Source organism: Mus musculus, chromosome 8 (genome assembly GCF_000001635.26).
Source record: "Mus musculus strain C57BL/6J chromosome 8, GRCm38.p6 C57BL/6J".
NCBI classification, from domain to species: Eukaryota; Metazoa; Chordata; class Mammalia; order Rodentia; family Muridae; genus Mus; species Mus musculus.
The window spans coordinates 52,765,489-52,775,145 of record NC_000074.6 but is presented as its reverse complement, the minus strand read 5'-3'; the positions used below and the strand labels follow the sequence as shown (position 1 = coordinate 52,775,145).

The 9,657-nt window shown below is 38.1% G+C and overlaps 1 pseudogene; it reads right to left on the bottom strand.

Moving 5' to 3' along the window:
* Positions 1–435: 435 nt before the first annotated feature.
* Positions 436–9,657, bottom strand: part of Gm9685 — a 29,308-nt pseudogene continuing 20,086 nt past the window's right edge.

Genomic DNA, 9,657 nt, shown 5'->3' with positions numbered 1-9,657 from the left:
AGAAAGCATGTGGCAATCCTTCTGGGTCCACCAGCTCAGAGTACCAGAACTCTGGTGGGACGTGGGTTTTCTCCCACTCCCTTTATTTCCCCATGCTCACTGCCCTGCAAGGCATCATGGATATGTTCCCCATCCAGTGGAAGCTTAGATGGCTCGTTCTTGATATGAGATCCTGTTTCATTTCCTCAGACAGGATGGATGCATGACACTCAGCAGGAAAACAGAGGAAGGTGGTACTTACAAATAAAGACCTGGTAGATGGATACTGACTAGAAATAGATAGAGGGTATCATTCTGTGACTCCATGCTTATACACCAAAGGCAAGTTTGTATGGACAGAAGACACTTCAGGTTACCATGCAAGAGCTGTAGTATTCTGGGAATGGGGGATGAAAGTATGGGGTGAGGCTGGAGGACAGAAGGACGTTTCAGCTCTTAAATACTAAAAAGCAAAATTAATTTGGTTTCTGTCCTTTGGTGAAAAAATTGGATGCTCATCTTCTGTTGTACATCCTCCTTCTCCAAAACCTTAATGGATTCTGTAAAAGATATGGCACGAACTCCTTCTTGGTCAGCCTCCTGGATGATCCTGTCTGCAATACTGCCCATCTGCCCATCTGAGATATTCACTCCGACCATCATTCCCAGTACCTTTAACAGCTCATCATGAGGAAATCTTCTCATCTTTTCCCAAATCATAGAGTAAAGTGCAAAGTGCACTTGAAAGCAAAGTGCAGTCTGTGGTTCCAGTCTATTCACATCTTTGTTCTTTGTGTTATCCTCCATGGGTCAGAAAGTTCTCATGAATGCTCAGAAGTTTACCTGATCCTCTCCTTCTGAGAAAAGCATTGATGATCCTGTCCCCTAGTGGGTTGATGACAAGTTCTGAAATCTTCCCAGCTGAAAGCCCTGTTCTCCCTTTTGTCCATGTGTGTGATCTGATTGTGGTAAAAGCCACTCTCCTTCTTGATCTCCTCCAGCTCTTCATCCTGCAGTAAAGTGGAGGCCCGAGACCTATCACCCCACCATGGTGACAGGCGGCCTCCGGGAGCAGAGGCACCAGAAGCAGTGGTGGCAAGAAGGAAGGAGGGAAAGGTTTTTAATGTGAGAAATTGTTTCCCTTTGATTGCCTTTAGGCAGTGGAACATTTAGCCAGTGGAACATTTTCTTGATTAATGATGTCTGTGGGAGAGCCAAGGCTGTCCTTTGTAGTGACACCTCTTGCCATTGGCATGTGCTTGTTTGAAAGATTAACTGAGTGAACCTTGGGGGAGTAAAACAATAAGTAGCAGTCTTCTGTGATCTCAGCTTCAATTCCTGTTTCCTGCATCTCAATATGACTAGTAAATATTCAATATTGAATATTCAAGTTCCTGCCTTGAGTGCCTTCCTGGTTTTCCTTAGTGATAGACTATGGTGCATGAGCAACAATAATTTTTTTCTCTGGAATTTCCTTTGATCATGGGCTCTATCATAGAAATAGAAATCAAACTAAGATATTCATATATCTAAATTTGGGGCTCAGACATAAAGATATAAGACATAAAAACTCAAAAAAAAAAAAAACCTGACTATCAACATTGTGAGAAACATATAACAGGGATTTGTTGCTTATCATGAAATTGGAGATAACTAAGGACTAGTCCTATAACACGAATAATTAAGCTTTACAAAGAATAATGGAAAAAGCTTAAGAAGGGATATTGAAGTAATGTAAACTTCTCTCTAGCCTTGGTTTGATCTTGCTTATCAGCGTAATGCAAAGCAAAAGAAAAATAAAATATTGATTAAATTCAATTTTATGTTAATACTCCCCCACAAAATTAAATGTTTCTGGAGAACAATTATTCTGTTTCTTTGTTATATTTGCAGACAGACCATTTTGCCTCCTCATGGAATTAACTACTCAATTGCACTATCCTTTTATCACAAAATGAATTTAGTAGGTGTCTGCTTTGTTAAACTTGTGTAGTACAACTCCCAGACCATGACTATAATTTTTTTTTTTGGCTCCCTGAAGAAATGTTAATGCATTAAGATAGATATTGGATCATGCTTATAATCTCAGAACTCTGGAGGTAGAGGCATAAGGATTGATCCTTCTTGAGTACAGCCTATTCTATAGTTAGTTCTAGGATATTCATGCTAGTTTTCCATGTAGTCTTACTCTTTTAGATAAAGTTGCTATGCTTGCATCTCAATATGACTAGTAAATATTATTTCACAAGTTCAGTTTAAGAATATTTTCTGGATCTTCAGCACAAACCCAGTGGAGGGTCCCAAGGTCCCAAGAGGACTCTCCATGCCACAGACCCCCAGCACACCCAGGATCTTGGGATCACTGGTAAGTGGAACCCAACTTCAGTTAAAAAAATCCTGGAGGGTCTTGTGCCAGCAGGAACAGGGACATAGGAACCCTGCTCAACCATAGGCTGGGAATCCTACTGGTGGCTCAAACTCTTCTCCATCTTGGGAACAAACTGGGCAGGCCCTAGCACAAGCAGGATCTTGGGATCACTGAGACCAGTCTATTCAGGAGAGCACATGGGAGGCAGAAGCAACAGAGCTTCTTGGACAGGGTCCATTTGGACCTTCATCCTCAGCCAGGAAGCAGAGCTGAGACCCAGACCCCTGGGCACCTTCCTTGCTAGAGGAGCATCAGCCTCTAGGGAGGGCTCTAACCCAGGACTCGGGAGGTGGATCTGAGCTCCAGACTTCTGGGCACCCTCCCTGCAAAAAGAGAGTTTGCCTGCAGAGAGTGCTCTGAACACTGGGACTCAAGAGAGAGATGGACTCCCAGGAGTGCTGACAGAGGCTAACAGAATCACAGTAGGAACCAGCTCCAGCCAGAGACAGCTAGAACATCTAACACCAGAGATTACCAGATGGTGAAAGGCAAACTTAAGAATCTTACTAACAGAAACCAAGGCCAATTGGCATCATCAGAAACCAGTATGCCCACCACAGCGAGTCCTGGATACCCCAATACACCCAAAAAGCAAGAATCAGATATAAAATCCTATCTCGTGATGGTGGTAGAGGATTTTAAGAAGGGCATTAATAAATCACTTAAAGAAATACAGGAGAACACTGATAAACAGCTAGAAGTCCTTAAAGAGGATATACAAAAAGCCCTTAAAGAATTACAGGAAAACACAACCAAACAGGTAATGGAGTTGAACAAAACCATTCAAGATCTAAAAAGGGAAGTAGAAACAATAAAGAAAACCCAAAGGGAGACAACTCTGGAGATAGAACTCCTAGGAAAAAAAAATCAGGAACCATAGATGTGAGCATCAGCAGCATAATACAGGAGATGGAAGAGAGAATCTCAGGTGCAGAAGATTCCATAGAAAACATAGACACAACAATCAAAGAAAATGCAAAATCCAAAAGATCCTAACTCAAAAAATCCAGAAAATCCAGGACACAATGAGAAGATTAAACCTGTGGATAATAGGAGTAGATGAGAATGAAGATTTTCAAATTAAAGGGCCAGTAAATATCTTCAACAAAATGATAGAAGAAAACTTCCCTAACCTAAAAAAAGAGATGCCCATGAACATACAAGAAGCCTATAGGACTCCAAATAGACTGGACCAGAAAAGAAAATCTTCCCAACACATAATAATCAGAACAACAAATGCAGTAAATAAAGATAGAATATTAAAAGCAGTAAGGCAAAAAAGTCAAGTAACATACAAAGGCATACCTATTAGAATTACATCTGATTTCTCACCAGAGATTATGAAAGCCTGAAGATCCTAGACCTTAAGAGAATACAAATGCCAGCCCAGGTGTCTTAGTTAGGGTTTTACTGCTGTGAACAGACACCATGACCAAGGCAAGTCTTATAAAAACAACATATAATTGGGGCTGGCTTACAGGTTCAGAGGTTCAGTCCATTATTATCAAGGTGGGAGCATGGCAGCATTCAGGCAGGCATGGTGCAGGAGGAGCTGGGAGATCTATGTCCTCATGCAAAGGCTGCTAGTGGAAGATTGACTCCTAAGCAACTAGTGTGAGGATCTTAAGCCCACACCCACAGAGGCACACCTACTCCAACCAGGTCACATCTCCAAATTGTGCCACTCCCTGGACCAAGAATATACAAACCATCACACCAGCTTATTATACTCAGCAAAACTCTCAATAGATGGATAAGCCTAGGTATTCCATGACAAAACAAAATTCACACAATATCTTTCCAGGAATCCAGCCCTTCAAAGGATAATAAAGGGAAAACTCCACACAAGAACAGAAATTATACGCTAGAAAAAGCAAGAAATAAATCCTTCAAAAAACCTAAAATAAGAGAGCCACGAGAATAGAACCCCAACTCTAACACCAAAAATAACAGGAAACAATAATTACTTTTACTTAATATCTCTTATTATCAATGGCCTCAATTCCCCAATAAAAAGACATAGACTAACAGACTGGCTACATAAACGGGACCTAACATTTTGCTGCATATAGAATACTCACCACAGGGACAAAGAGAGACACTATCTCAGAGTAAAAGGCTGGAAAACAATTTTCCAAGCTAATGGTCAAAAAAGAAACAAGTTGGAGTCGCCATTCTAATATAGAATAAAATCAACTTCCAACCCGAAGTTATATATATATATATATATATATATATATATATATATACATACATATACATATACATATACATATACATACATATATATATATATATATATATATATATATATATATATATATATATATATAAAGACAAGGAGGGACACTTCATACTCATCTAAGTTAAATTTACCAGGATGAACTCTCAATTCTAAGTATCTATGCTCCAAGAACAAGGGTAGCCACATTCATTAAAGAAACTTTAGTAAGTTCAAAGCCCACATTGTACCTCGCACAGTAATAGTGGGAGACTTCAACACCCCACTCTCATCAATGGACAAATGCTGGAAACAGAACCTAAACAGACACATTGAAACTAACAGAAGTTATGAAACAAATGGATTTAACTGATATCTACAAAACATTTTATCCTAAAACAAAAGGATAGAACTTCTTCTCAGCACCACATGGTACCTTCTCCAAAACTGACCATATAATTGGTCACAAAACAGGCCTCAACAGATACAAAAATATTGTAATTATCCCATGTATCCTATCACATCACCATAGACTAAGACTGATCTTCAATAACAACATAAATAATAGAAAGCAAATATTCACTTGGAAGCTGAATAACACTCTACTCCATGATACCTTGGTCAAGGAAGAAATAAAGAAAGATATTATAGACATTTTAGAGTTTGATGAAAATGAAGCCACAACATACCCAAACTTATGGGACACAATGAAAGCAGTATTAAGAGGAAAACTCATAGCCCTGAGTGCTGCCAAAATAAAAAATAAAAAAACTAGACAGAGGATAGGAGTAGCAGTTTGACAACACACCTAAAACCTCTATAACAAAAGGAAGCAAATTCACCCAAGAGGAATAGAAGACAGGAAATATTCAAATTTAGGGCTGAAACTAACAAAGTGGAAACAGAAAGAACTATGCAAAGAATCAAAACCAAACCAGGAGCTGGTTCTTTGAGAAAATCAAAATGATAGATAAACCCATAGACACACTAACTAGAGGGCACAGGTACAATATATAAATTTTAAAAAATCAGAAATGAAAAGGAAGACATAGCAACAGAACCTGAGGAAGTCTTAAACATCATCAGATCCTAATATAAAAGGCAATACTCAACAAAACTGGAAAACCTGGATGAAATGGACAATTTTCTAGGCAGATACCAGGTACTAAATTTAAATCAGGATCAGATTAATGGTCTAAACAGTCCCATATCCCCTAAAGAAATAGAAGCAGTCATTAATAGTCTCCCAACCAAAAAAAAAAAAAAAAAAAAAAAAGCGCAGAACCAGATGGGTTTGGTGCAGAGTTCTATCAGACCTTCAAAGAAGACCTATTTCCAATTCTCCTCAAACTATTCCACAAAATAGAAACAGAAGGTACTCTACCCAATTCATTCTATGAAGTCACAATTACACTGATAACTATACCACATAAAGACCCAATAAGGAAAGAGAACTTCAGACCAATTTCCCTTATGAATATCAATGCAAAAATACTGAATAAAAACCTTGCAAACCGAATTCAAGAACACATCAAAACAATCATCAATCATGATCAAGTAGGCTTCATCCCAGGGATGCAGGGATGGTTTAATATACAGAAATCCATCAACGTAACCTACTATATAAACAAACTCAAAGACAAAAACCACATGATCATTCTGTTAGATGCTGAGAAAGCATTTGACAAAATCCAATAACCCTTTATGATAAAAGTCTTGGAAAGATCAGGAATTAAAGGCCCATAACTAACATAATAAAAGCAATATACAGCAAACCAGTAGCCAACATCAAACTAAATGGGAGAGAAACTTGAAGGAATCCCACTAAAATCAGGGACTAGACAAGGCTGCCCAATTTCTCCCTACATATTAAATATAGTACTTGAAGTCCTAGCAAGAGCAATTAAACAACAAAAAGAGATCAAAATGATACAAATTGGAAAGGAAGAAATCAAAATATCAATATTTGAAGATGATATGATTGTATATATAAGTGACCCTGAAAATTTCACCTGAGAAATCCTAAACCTGACAAACAGCTTCATTGCAGTAGCTGGATACAAAATTAACTCAAACAAATCAGTGGCCTTTCTCTACACAAAGGATAAACCGGCTGAGAAAGAAATTAGGGAAATAACACCCTGCAAAATAGCTGCAAATAATATAAAATACCTTGGTGTGACTCGAACTAAGGAAGTGAAAGATATGTATGATAAGAACTTCAAGTCTCTGAAGAAAGAAATCAAAGAAGATCTTAGAAGATGGAAAGATCTCCCATGTTCATGGATTGGCAAGATTAATATGGTTAATTGGTTATCAAAATGCTTATCCTGCCAAAAGCAATCTACAGATTCAATGCAATCCCCATCAAAATTCCAACTCAATTCTTTACAGAGTCAGAAAGGGTAATGTGCAAATTCATCTGGAATAAAAAAAAAAAAAAAAAAAAACAACCTAGGATTGCAAAAACTATTCTCAACAATAAAAGAACCTCTGGGGGAATCACCATGCCTAATCTCAAACTGTACTACAGAGAAATTGTGGGAAAACAAAACAAAACAAACACACAAAAAACTGCATGGTACTGGTACAGCAACAGACAGGTAGATCAATGGAATAGGATTGAAGACCCAGAAATGAACCTACACACCTATGGTCACTTGATCTTTGACAAAAGTGCTAAAACCATCCAGTGGGGAAAAAAAAGACATAATTTTTAACAAATGGTGCTGTCTTAACTGGCAGGTATCATGTAGAAGAATGTGATTTGATCCATTTTTATCTCTTTGTACAAAGCTCAAGTCTAAGTGAATCAGGAACTCCACCTAAAATCTGAGACACTAAAATGTATGGAGGAGAAAGTGGGGAAATCCCTTGAAGATGTGGGCATAGGGGAAAATTCCTGAATGCAATAACAATGGTTTGTGCTGTAAGATTGAGAATTGACATTTGGACCTCATAAAATTGCAAAGTTTCTGTAAGGCAAAAGACATTGTCAACAAGAGAAAAGGCCACCAACTGATTGGAAAAGGATTTTTACCAATCCTAAATCTGATAGGGGACTAATATCCAATATATATAAAGAACTCAAGAAGCTGGACTCCAGAAAATCAAATTACCCCATTAAATAATGGGGTCCATAGCTAAACAAATAATTCTCAACTGAGGAATACTAAATGTCTGAGAAGCACCTGAAAACAATTTCAACATCCTTAATCATCAGGGAAATGCAAATCAAAACAACCTTTTGATTCTACCTCACACCTGTCAGAATGGCTAAGATGAAAAACTCCAGTGACACCAGATGCTAGTGAGGATGTGGAGAAAGAGGAACACTCCTCCATTGCTGGTGGGATTGCTCACTGATGCAATCACTCTGGAACTCAGTCTGGCGGTTCCTCAGAAAATTGAACTTAGTACTACTGGAGGATCCAGTATATATATCCAGAAGATGTTCCAACTGCTAATAAGAACACATGCTCCAATATGTTCATAGCAGCCTTATTTATAATAGCCAGAAGCTGGAAAGAACCCAGATGTCCCTCAAAAGAGGAATGAATATAGAAAAATGTGGTACATTTACAAAATGGAGTACTACTCAGCTATTAAAAATAATGAATTTATGAAATTATTAGTCAAATGGATGGATCTGGAGGATATCATCCTGAGTGAGGTAACCCAGTCACAAAAAACCTCACATGATATGCACTCATTGATAAGCAGATATAAGCCTAGAAACTTAGACTATCTAATATACAATTTGCAAAACACATGAACTCAAGAAAAAGGAAGACCAAAGTTTTGATACTTCATCCCTCCTTAGAATGGGGATCAAAATACCCATGTAATGAGTTACAGAGACAGAGTTTGGAGCTGAGACAGAATGAGGGACCATGCAGAGACTGCCCCACCCGGAATCCATACCATAATCAGCCACCAAACACAGACACTATTGTACATGCCAGCACGATTTGCTGACAGGACCCTGATATAGCTGTCCCTTGTGAAGCTATGCCAGTGCCTGGCAAATACAGAAGTGAATGCTCATAGTCACTTATTGTATGGAAATAGGGCCCTCAATAGAGGAGCTGGAGAAAGTACCCAAGGAGCTGAAGGGGTCTATAACCCTATAGGAGGAATAGTAATATGAATTAACCAGTACCCCCTGAGCTTGTGTCTCTATCTGCATATATAGCAGAAGATGGCCTAATCGACCATCATTTGAAGGAGAGGCCCTTCGTCTTGAAAGATTATATGCCCCAGTATAGGGGAATGCCAGGGCCAGGAAGTGGGTGTGGGAGCGTTGGGGAGCAGGGCAGAGGGTGGGTATAGGTGACTTTCGGTATAGAGTTTGAATTGTAAATGAAGAAAATATCTAATAAAAATTGTTTAAATAGAAAAATAAGAATATTTTCTGCTAACTTCATCCATCAGTTTAAATATCAAATATATTTTCTCTACTTGATCACCACAATCAGCATCAACAATGCCATCATGTTTTTTTTTTTTTTCCGTAAGTAAAATAGAGTGCCATTGGATCATGGGATGATTAAGAATTTTCAATTGAAAGGATCTTGAACAATCAAGAGTAAAAATGTCTGGTCCAATTTCTAAAGGAGTTTGTACATTAGGTTACTTGGACCCACCCTAAATCTATACAACACCATTGTATTGGTGGGGTACTGGATTGAATAGAATGGAGAAATTACGTTGAGTATCTGAATATCAGAATTCATTGCACTCTATATCATGCTATATCATGCTATCACTATAATGTTACAGGCTGTCTCAAGCTCCTGACGCTGTTACTTTCCATCCTATAATTGTGAGTAAAAAATTAACACTACCTTAATTTGCTTTCATAAGAAATAATACATATAGAAAAAAAGTTGTTTCTTCCCAAAGAAAGACTTTCACTTCTGTAATTCCACTTATAGCACATTCCTTGCAAAATTCTTGTGTTGTCTCAAACCTTTCTCGTGCTACTCTCTACCTATGTCAATAAGAATTTTGCTTACATTGATTCACA